The sequence below is a fragment of the Epargyreus clarus genome, unplaced genomic scaffold (genome assembly GCF_041222505.1).
Source record: "Epargyreus clarus isolate Ecla_fem2 unplaced genomic scaffold, WU_Ecla_fem_2.2 ptg000005l, whole genome shotgun sequence".
In the NCBI taxonomy this organism is placed as follows: Eukaryota; Metazoa; Arthropoda; class Insecta; order Lepidoptera; family Hesperiidae; genus Epargyreus; species Epargyreus clarus.
In genome coordinates this window covers 8,445,948-8,458,363 of record NW_027332213.1, presented here as the reverse complement: position 1 = coordinate 8,458,363, position 12,416 = coordinate 8,445,948, and the positions used below count along the sequence as shown (strand labels likewise).

Below are 12,416 nucleotides of genomic sequence, written 5' to 3'. Positions count from 1 at the left end.
ACGTCATCACGGCCTATTCTCAGAAATGGGGTTACAGTTTCAGCAAACGATAGCTTGGCTTATTTGTGGTTCGTAAACATGTCTCCGGTTTGTTGTCAAGAAATGCAGCTATCAAAACACTGATCGCGGAATCCCAGAAAATTGTACTGGTTGCCAGAAACGAAATTGTACTGAAATAGAAACTTGCGTTTGCTGCAATTTCGTTAAAATTGCTCCACCACTAACAATAAAATGTAGTTGTTCGAGTTTTATGGCTCATAATTTAATACGATGTATGGTGAAATAAGTTTGTCTATTTTGTTGAACCGATATCTATAAAATTTTGTATACGTGTAACCGGTTAATATCGTAGAAATAATCAGATACTATTGTACCACTGTCACAGAAGAAAAAATCAAATTCATATTGTTATGCCCTTTAAAATTTGCATTATCCTACCAGATCAATCCAATACGTAACATAAAACATCCAAAAGTTTTTAATTTCTATTAATAGCAGATAAATGGACAAGTAAAACCGCGGGGCGCAGATAGCAACATATAAATAATGATGGCGTCAATGTCGACGCCCGCGGTACTGCACCTTGGCAGCGTCTGCTCTTGGCACATGACGGTCAGGTGCAGTCGAAAATGAATGTGCTATAAATTTTATGCACTCGCACACATCGAAATATTAACGCGGCTAATTGTGCTTCGTTTTGCACGAAGTTGACGCACAATATTGTCTTTATATTGTTTTCCTTATTGCCAAGTTTTAAAGTGGAATGCACACAAAAATTTGCATCATATTTATACACACGAAATCGCAATTTCTGTCTCGTTTCGAAACAAATGTCGTTTCTACAGCATATGTTTATTTGCATATATTTAAATCGATTTAACTTACACAAGACAAAGCAGCCTAGTATTACCTACTATTCCTTATACATCAAAACTACAAATGGTTCTGCTTAAATTTATATTGCTTATTATGTAATTGTATGAGTACTGTGTCGGACTATATTCATCTTTATAACATATAACTTCAACTTGATGTTGAATAAGCATTCATTAGACATGTGATATATGAGCCTGCAATGTTTTGTGTTGACCAAAATCAAATCTAGACCAACACGACCGCATTGCGTTATACGAGCTATATTCTAAGTATCTGACACCAACTGGAACTAATTACAATGAACATTTTGCACCTAGTATTTTGATATTTTGACACAACATGCATTTGCATAATATTTAAGACAGCTTAGTCGGATGAATAATACATTTAGACATTTGCTTGTTTATAAGACAGTGAAAGACAAAACAGTTCAATACTTTTTACCAGACTGTTCTTCGAGCGTATGTACCCATGCCCCTGAAACTCACACGGCTTGACAGAATCTAATGTACGAGGTTTTTTTTTTTTTTTTTTTTTGTATATGTAACCTAACGATAAGGCAGACGGGCTGCCTGATGGAAAGCAGTCACCGTCGCCTATGGACATTTGCAACACCAGAGGAGTCGCCAATGCATCGCCGGCTTTGAAGGAGAGCTCTTTTTACACCCCTCTTGAAGAGCCCCATGTCATAGTCCTGAGGGAATACCTCAGGAGGAAGTTCATTCCACATTTTGCACGTACGCGGCAAAAATGATCTATTAAACCGAACCGTGGAGGACCGCCACGGGTCCAGTTGATGTGGATGGAACTTCATCCTTCGGCGAGTGGTGCGATGAAGGAAAGGCGACGTAGGCACCAGATCAAACAGTTCCTCAGAACACTCACCATTGTAAAGTCGGTAGAACACGCAGAGGGAACCTATGTCCCTCCGAAGGCTTAAGGGTTCTAACCGATCAGAGATCACTGGGTCATCGACGATTCGCACCGCGCGTTTCTGTACGGAGTCAAGTGGGTTAAGTTGGTATTGTGGTGCCCCTGCCCAGAGATGCGAGCAGTACTCCATGTGGGGCCTCACTTGCGCTTTATAAAGCAGCAGGAGTTGCCCCCCAGTGAAGTACTGCTTGGCTCTGTTTAGGACGCCCAGTTTCTTTGAAGCCAACTTGGCTTTAACTTCCAAATGACTCCGATACTGCACGTCGCACGAGATGTCGACTCCCAGGATCCCTACACTTTTACCAATGGTGAGCGGGGTACTTTGGAACTTAGGCGCTATGACGAATGGGGTTTTTTTAGCGGTAAACGCGCAGACTTGTGTCTTCGAGGGGTTGAACTCAACAAGGTTAAGACGACCCCATTCCGAGACCCGCTCCAGAGAGTTCTCGATTTCAGACACAAGTCGGATTCTGCTTTCTTCCACGAATGTCCGAGAGGTGTTCGCACGGCCTGTGTACACAGCATCTCCCGTGCTATCATCTGCATAGCAATGAATGCCACCGATTTTTAGCAGCATATCATTGATATGCAGAATAAAAAGCGTGGGAGATAATACAGACCCTTGGGGCACGCCAGCGTTGATGAGCTTCGTGTCTGAGCAGCACCCGTCAATTACGACCTTAATATGCCGCTCAGACAGAAAGCTGGCAGTCCATGTGCACAACCTCTCGAGGTGTTATTGGATTTATTAAAATTATAGGAGTAACATAGGGAATGTATCTATTATATTTTTAAGTTGTCAAGTTTTTTGTTTTTGTTATTACTTGCTAGTTTTTTTTAGTTTGTCAACCGAGTCTTGTTTAATTTGGAAGCTTTTGACTACAGTTATTTTATTTATAAAAAAAATACAAATGATAATAGTTGAATTTCGACTACAAGGCGAACACAAGCAAAGATAAAAGTATACGAAATATGAACGCTTCATATGAAACAAATTGTTTGGTTAAGATTATTCTCCTTATCCAATAGTGAATAAATTCTCTTCATGCAACAATATACTGAATGCTAGTGATGCAAGGATAATCCGTATCGATTAAATAAACACCTAGGATTTTCTCTCACAGGCCTTGTTATTGGATTCATACTTCTAATGCAATATGTTTGTTGTGTAATGTTGCACATAATTATCAATGTATGTAGTGAATAAATTAACATTTTTGCTTGATATAAGATCAGATATACTTTTGGTTATTATTGAACATATTATTTATATAAGTTGCAGGCCATACAGTCCACCTGCGGTAAGTCCGCCGTCTATAAGTCACACACATCAGTAACCAAAAATCTATATAGAATAGGAATTTTACCTGTAGCTGATCACAGAAGCGTGGCCACTCTTGAGATTAAGATGGTTGCCTCATATATAAATTATAAGGAGCCGGTATCAACACAAGAACTTCTTCACGCTCAAATCTCAATGGACATTAAAATAGTTAAAAAATACCTATACTTATATTTTTTTCAACCAATTATCTCTTCTAAAACCTATTTCCATTCTCCTGTTACTACATTATGCTGAGTCACTCTGGGTTTTCCACTATAACTCGTACTTACATAAAAATAATAAAATATTTTTGTGACGTATTCTGAATGTTCAATTGTTCTCGCTAATAACTGTGCTTTAAGGAAAACCAAGTACTGTCCTTGTTCTTCAATTAGTTGTGTTATAGCTACAATAATCCTTCAATCAAGTATTCCTCAAACAATATTCGTGAGCAACGGCATGACAGGACATATAAAATATCTTTGATCTTAGCGCAGACAATGAAAATGAACAAGATGAAGGCCAAATGAAACCTTACTAAATCAATTCGGACTGAATACCGAATCGAAATGTTTGATTAAAGTTAATCATACGTTTTCGTTTAGTTTTATTTGAGTTTATTAACAAATGAATTTATTATACATGAATAATATAACTCTATTGTTAATAGAGTTAACGACAAAACGTAAAAACCTATAAATACCTCATACCGATTTGACGCGCAGAGGGCTCCGTGTTCAATCCTCGATCAGACAAATATCTGAATTATGAATTTTTATTTCATTTCTGGGTCTGGGTTTTTGTGTATTTATTTATTTGTGTGTCCATGGTACCCGCGACAGAGCGACTTCTAGTTTGGGGCTGCTAGTTTTTTTTTTTTTTTTATAATATAAGAGTAGCAGACGAGCATGCAGTCCACCTGACATATAGTCCAGATGATATATATGTATATCAATTCTTAGTAATGGTTATTACTAGAACGTAAACAAGTTTGAAAGTGACGAAGAACCACTAGTTAACAAACAAAAAGTAAACTACAAACAAATTATATTCTAGTCGTAAACCGATACGACGATTTCTTCGTAATCACTTTGCATAAATTGCAAAGGAAAATAATATTTATTAAAGGAAAAATCAATGAAGTGCATTGCTTAATAGCTAATGAGTTGCAGTATCCAATTACAGCGAGTAAACCGCATGCTGGTTACATCATTATAATAGCGTAGAATATGAACACTATAGTGTATATGTCGTCGTCGATCTATTACTGTCCCACTGCTGGGCACGGATCCTTTCAGAATTACCTAGGTTTAAGTCATAGTCCATTGCGCTGGTGCGGATTGGTAGACTTCACACACCTAATTAAGTAATAGTTTTTAACAGAATTCTCAAGCATTGTTTCTTTCGTCCCTTAAGCAAGTTGTAATTAATATCCAATCTTATTAAGGTGTGTGCCGGGGATTCGAACCTCGGACCACTATTTCTGAGTTTAAAAACCAGGTAATCATTACTTACTTGTAGTCATGTATGTACCTTATATGATTTCACCTGTACAGCGATTTAGCAACTAGCCCAAGGACATCAACAATGGATTATAAAACAACTGTTTTCTCAGCTTTCGCGGGTGCCGTTAATTAATGAACCAGATCGTGCAAAACATATTCGTGGTTTCTATTTAATTTTTTTTTATAATGTAAGAGTAGCAGACGAGCATGCAGTCCACCTGATGGTAAGTGGCTACTGCCACCCATGGACATCTGTAATCAACCCCAGACAAGATAAGATATTCCCACCTGAGGTCGGCCACAGATGCGCCACTACCCCTGAGGAATAAGCTGGAACGCCTCGGAAAAGTATGTCTACTTACCACACCCTTCAAACCGGAACACAGCAGCGCCTAACACTGCTGTTATTAGGTAGAATTAGGTGTGGCCGTGGTGCCGCCGGAGTCGAACCACAAAGGGTTCTACTACCTTCATAAAATTCAAGCCACTGGAGACAGCTGTAACTGTTTCAAACTAAATGTAAGTTCCATTTGGTTAAATTCAACGGAATATAGGTACCTACTTTGATTATTTTAGTTACTTTGGGAAATTTCGAAAAATTTCAATACGAAAGTTAAATACTATTACATTATAAATCTACCTCTCTACCTACATAATGTATTACGCGCCACATTGTATGAATATTAAATGAGTTTTTTCAATGAACTTTAAGGAGTAATTAAGCAAATTTAATTTACCTTTTATTACAAAACCATCTAATGTTTGCTTGAGAACTTATTAATTCAGAAGTAATGATCTATTCTTACGTAGTTACTATTAGATAGGTATTTCAAGAACTTCGTAGTTCGACAATTTGCTAAGTCATTTAAGACGTTAATTAAGTCTTGAACACGGAGAAGTCTAAAATTATATTACTTTAGAACACAGACTAATTAGGTGCCTGAAAAGGAATTCTTAGATCGAATATATTTTAATACACAAATGAATATTTAGTTAAGAAATTTGAGTAACGTCAATTCGAGTTATTAGCAATATGACAATTATTTGTACAGATTTTGTAAAACAATTGATATGTGCATACCTTTATTTTATTATACATGAAAACTTAAATTAAGATATTTAAAAAATCCACTACAACTAAAAAGGCGCTGAAGATGTTAAGACAATTGATTAGATTCTTTAGGTTAGGAAATCTCTCTTTAAAAAAAGCAAAAGAAAATCCGTTCATTCGTTTAGGACCTATGACGCAACAGTCAGACACATATATAGATAGACACGTTCAACTCATAACACCTCTCTAATTGCGTCGAGCGTTAAAAATGAAGAACTGATTCATCGACTGTAAGTAACTATTAATACAAAGCAACCCATTCAAATCAAATCATCAACGTCTAATATGCCACTCGACGACTATTCTCTAGCAACAAACGTGTCCTTAACTCGTTCACATCTCAAGAGCCCAGAACAGAAGTTCACACATAATAAGACTGTCAGACATTTAACACTACGCCCTTTGATAAGTAAAATAGAAAGATACTTCACCGCCTCGAAATTTAATGATGCCACAAAAGGCTCAATTACCAGTTATTTTCTTAATGCTTAACAGACAAATAAAAAAACATTTTCAGAGAAAATTTACGTATAAATAACTTATTTACTTATTTATCTACATAATTTGTGTAGTAAATAAATACGTATTTCAAACATTTTAGGGACATTTTAGCACGGAGACGTGGCAAAACTTTATTTACGCAACAATCTCAATCCTCAAAACTAGTTACACTTTCTTGTTAGAAGTGACCTATCTATGTATTTTACTCATCTAAGACTACGCCTGTAAAACATCGGCGCCGCACGTCGAAATTGAATTCTTTCGTATTTTTAGCTCACTCATAACAAGTGCTATCTGCCTGCACGTATTTATTCTCAGCAGTAATGCGTACTCCAATGGATAGAATTATCACCAACATTCCTGTGGGTGTGGTTAGTAATACTCGTATCCATCGACATGATTATTATGCCGATGGATGGCGTACTCGGAAAAGGCACAATTTTTAATATACGAAGATTATAAAGAATATAGATATTAGTCCATTAGTGTAATCAACATACGCCTTTAAACTGTCTTTATTACTCTACTTTATTATAGCCTTATATAGGTATATTAATTGACCTCAATTATTAACCTTATTATAATATTTAATAACCCCGTTTACCTAAATAATTTATTATTGTGTAGATGTGTATAGATTAACTGTGAAAGGTGTAGTAGAATGAAACAGTTATAATATCAATACATCATTCCGACGTAGGAAAGTCACTTTTGCTCATAATGACACCATACAACACATTTACAAAATCACTTTTCCTAGCCTCTGGTTATTATTAGATTGAATGTAAATAGAATATTGAACCATAACTAATTTTACGATCGAACTATCCGTAGTATAACGTAATAAATTGTTTTGTCACATTGTTCAAGGTAATAAACGTCTTTATTACGCCACTTTATTATCGAACAACTTATTGATATTTGTAGATAGAAATAATGAACTGTAACAACAGAGGTAATGAACTCTATCTTGCCTCAGAAGCATAAAGTTAAAACGCTCTAATAACATTTTGTTATTGTTATTTAGTTTGAAAATTCTTAACAAAATAATTAACTTTTGTATGAAACTTTAAATACTGTATAGTACAATTTTCCAAAAGTGTAAACATAACAATTATTCACTTGTACAAAATGGATTACAGTAGAATACATCGTTTCGGCCAAAGGTCATACTAACGTTTTTATCGTGAAAACTATGTTTAAGTTTCTATACCTATTCCCTTTGCCTTAGACCTTATGTAAGAAATAATAGTCATTTCATAAAATCCGCCATTTACGGCCGCATGACACATCAAAAAGTACTCGAGTGAATGACGAGAGGTACTTAAAATAATTAGATCCACGTTACACCACACCGAACCACTGCTATTTAGTAGGTCGTGCCTTTCAAATGGAGTGTAATCTTATATTCGAAGACCGCAATATTTACTTTAGATGACTAGGTGAAGCGGTACCTATCCAGTGACAAATTCATTTCAAACTTCGCCGGAATTTGTTTATAATCTAGGAGTAGCATAGCAGTCCACCTACCCCTGAGGACTAATCTGGAACGCCTCGAAAAAAGTATGTTTCCCTTACCACACCCTTCAAACCAGAAAATACCAGCGCTTAACACTGCTGTTATGAGGGAGAAATAGGTGTAGCGGTGATGCCGCCGGAGTCAAAACCCAAAGAGTTCCTTCAAAATTGAACCATCCAAAAAATTTTACTACTAATACATTACAAATACTATCGGTTAAAACGAGTTGGAGTAAAATACCATATTGTCCAATTCGTGTCTTCACGAACACAACAAAGGTCTTCAAGTCCACTTGCAGTTTTTGTACAAGCAAAAACTGAGGATGAATAAGTAGGTACGGAAACGTTTTTGTGTTCGGCTCTTTACATAACGTTTTTGAACGAACAAAAACTTAATATTGTACTACATTAAAAACTAAACGAAATAAAATAATTAAAAGCATCGCACAAGGTTGAAGTTCTTACCTCTTATCATTACAACAGTCCAGTTTAATAGGTACACCAAGTTCAATTTTGATTATGTATTTCAGAAAGTTATTCAAATATTTTAACAGCTTATTATTTTAGCGCAAGCATATATATTATTATGTCGAGACGAGTTTATTTGCTCTAATCTCCTTGATTTCTTTACAAAATATGATAAGCGCAGAAAATGAATTCACAAAATTCTACATTGTATATGTTTCACTACAAACATTTTTCAAGCACTTGAAATATAAACTAAAAGATATTTATTTTGTGTTTGCGTTGCGTTACCTACCTAATATTAAATATCCGAGTGTAACTGTAAAAGTAACTGACGCCTTGAAACATCACAGAAGTCAACAGTGACGATAAATCTGATAGGTTATTGCCATTTTCGTCTAGAATGTCGACTGCAAAATGTCTGAGTATCGAACGAGCGAGCAGTAAAATTGCAAGGAAAGTTGGCGGCGTGCCCAGCGCCGTGGCGACCGATCGCACGATACGTATAGGGATTGTGTCGAAAGGAAACTCTTATTCCTTATTCATACGGATTCACTGCACATGCCTTTTGGTTATAAAATTGAGTTTTGCTTGTTGCGAAGTCGTGGCTACGCTTTGAGAAGGTTGTTGAACGGCTTGAACCTTCCGATGCCGGATGCGTGGCGTAGTCGATAGCGACACTTCTATTTTTCGTGAATTTTGCTTGTCATCGAATAAAACAAGCAAAGCCGGAAGTTGTTTTTTTTTCTAGCTAAATGGGTCAATAGCAACAGTCCATCTCAATATGAGGTTTAAGTGAGCTAAGCAATAAGTATTGATAGCAAATCCATATTACCTGCATAGGCTCTAGATGTAGTTTATTACAATTGCATTTGTTGCGGGACTATATTAGAATTTCTTGTAAGTACTTATATCTGTCTACCTTACAAGTCTTATCACACCCTTTAAACCAGATCAACGAGCAAGCACAGCTATAAGACTCCGTCCATTAACTGTAGGATTTATACATCAGCAGAATCACAAGATCGTTTGGCACAGCGTTAACCCAAAAACAATATTGTACATGTAAAGCGAGTCGTTCCTTATTTATACGGCCATGCCGCATTCCTTTCCGTTTTAAAAGAATTTTGCTTGCGACACTGAATCGTTCGTAAAGAAGCGTGGCGTCATCAACGAAGTATTTTAATGGTTATCTAACTAGGGGCGGGAGAAATAAATTAATATTGCTCGCACGCAATCCCGGTCCCTCCGGTAGGACCCGCCGGGCAACGTGACTAAGTAATATCGATCTATCTCATCTAAAAGGGATTTCAGCGTTTTAAACGTTGGCCGCGAATAGAATAGTGTTGTACATTAATTTATGTAAAGGATTTAGAGGAGGGACGTTTCGAGGTATTGACTTTATTTCGACCAGTGTAATGCTTACTCGTAACGTTATACCTTTCTTTGATTGTGGCGTACAATATAAATTAACTTGTTTTGGTGGCGTCGAAAACAAAAAGCAGTTTCTTGAGACAATGCCAGAATATAATTTAAATGTGTGCATTGTGTACACGCTTATCTAGATACAGTTATATTTATTCATGCTTAAGTACAAAGTTGTAAGAAAAGAAACACGTTCGTGTGCATTCAGTTGAATTCAGTCTCTAGCAGGATCTGTTTAAGGTTGAAACGACTTTGTGTTGTGATGTAATTACGACGTAGACAGAGGGAACACGAGGGGCTGTTGGCACTCACAACTCACCCCAACCTTGGAGAATTCTTGGAAACCGGGAAAACAAGGCGTTTATGCCCCTAGGTTATAAAGGTTAGTTCACGCGCAGCGAAAAAAAAAATAAAATTAATTGTAGCTATGTTACTCTATGGTTACACGAAAAGTAATATTGTATACATATTATATTATATACGTAGTATTGTATAATCTATTAATATTTTAGAAGTAGTAAAAATAAAGAAAAATACATTAAGTAAATAAAGTACGTAAGCAAAGAAAAAAGTTTTTATTTTTTCACGTCATAAATGTCATTTTATTATTATCTACTAATTTAATTTACATACAATTGTATTTAATACTAAATAAAATCAAAATATACATATTTACTTTCTGTATATCGTTAATTATTTTTAGATTACACAGTGTGCAAGCACCTAAAATAACATTGCTTACCTTATTCGCAAGAAGATCCGTTTGCTATTATCATCATTGCTATAAAAGAGGTTCACAATTCCACTTCATCTTTTTTCATTTAGACATTCCCACTATTTCTGCTTCAAAACAATACACACTTTAAGAGAATAATACCATTTGCGACATGCTACACACTACAATAAACCTTATTTGAGCGAAACATTCTACTAAAGTTTCTTACGAACCCTCGCGTATCTCAGGCACTTTTATTATCTAGGGGAGTTTTCCACTTTTCCTGGAAAGAGCGGCCGAATGACTCATCTACTGCGTAGGGATTTACAGATCACGCTACGTCAGAAGGCCTTAGTAGTTTATGTTAATTCTGCGGATCTGGATTATGTTGGCCATCGCTTAATATGCCTCTACGGTATACGTAACTAAAATAATACGTTTGTAACACAGGGCGTCAATTACAAATTTAAATACGTAAAGGTATTTTTAAGGTTCCATCTAAAGGGAAACGACTCTGATATTTTGTCATGTCATGATATGGAATTCTTAACTACGCGAGTGCGACTCACACTTGGCCGGTTTTTAGACAGGCATTTTGAGTGCCAAAAATAACTTTAAAATAATTACACTATAATGCACAAATTATAAATTTCATTAAGTTTTATTCTCTTTTATAATAATTATGTTAATGCAGGAACAATTACTTAATGTTAAATTCAATGATCTCGAATAAAAATCATTAATAAAATATAACATAAAAACAATTTCACCTTTAAATTTAATTACAGACGAATACTTACGATTTTTTTAGGTTTTAGCCCTCTCATAAATAATGGATTTACAGTCAATTATTGTTTGCAAAAGTTCACTTTGTTAACTATAGTTTTTGTAACATTTAGACGACAAATATCTTTGTAAGTGAATAAGGCAGATGTAGGTAGCAAACCTTTTCACCTGGTCGCCAAAACACCTTGTCGGAACAACACGACCGATACCATTTTTGGAAACGCACGTTTATCGTTAGCCTTATCGTGACTCTTGCCCTTATAAACAGTTCCCAATATCTCGATTAATATTCACTTATATTGTTTATTGGTTATTTTTAGCTTATTATCTTTTACTGCTTATTTTGCTTTGTCAATTGGAGTGGTATGTTTTTGGTAAATACGGTTAAACGATAAAATAGTCATATTGAGTTTTAATTTTTAGTTTTTTAAATGTTGTACCAATAGAAGGACAGGACAGAGTCGCCTTATATTTTTGTGCTCACAATATTATTTGAGATATGTGTAGGTTGTTTAATGGAATGAGGAAAAATATTTATTTTACTCCATTACATCTAGCATCCATTATCCAAAATAAATAGGGAACTTATTTCCTGCCCGAGCATTATTATTTGATTAAATACACAAATAATTAAAATATTACCTACATAGCTACACGTTATGCTATTATTAAATTGTAATATTAACTTTTACAAAAAAAAATCTCAAATTTTTGGATTTCCGAAATGCACTAATATGTGACGTAATATTTAATGCACTTTATTTTGTAAGCGGAACTAATCAAACTCCACGTCAATGAAAGTTTATTAAACTATTACTAGAAAAGGAGTAGTTACATGAATTTACATAATTCAAATATGACAGATGGCCAGTATCCAAACACTTAACTTATATAACCAAGTTGTAATAACGGACGTTAGAACTTTCGCTAAACTATACATGTCCTCGAAAGCCTTGCATATGAGTGGTGCACAACACGTACGAGTATGACTGAAGTAACGAGAATTGAAATGTAAATCAGAATTATTCTGTCATAATATTTGCTCTATTCCAACAGCTATAAATATAACTTTGTGTTGTCTAACGAAACATTTACGAATAAGTTTTTAGTTTTTTAATCACTCTCGCGGCGTTCGTATTTCTTTCGCCTACAGTTTTATCTCTAGTTATAGATAAAATCTGTATCAAAAGCATCCCTACAGAGTGTTATCTTACCGAAGTCGAAGTAACTTTCTTATTCGCTACAGGGGGAAGGCAC

The 12,416-nt window shown here is 35.3% G+C and overlaps 1 protein-coding gene across 7 annotated transcripts in view; it reads right to left on the bottom strand.

Annotated features, from left to right (window-relative positions):
* LOC140742228 (uncharacterized) overlaps positions 1 to 12,416 on the bottom strand; it is an 81,469-nt gene that overhangs the window by 54,806 nt on the left and 14,247 nt on the right. The window lies entirely within an intron of this gene.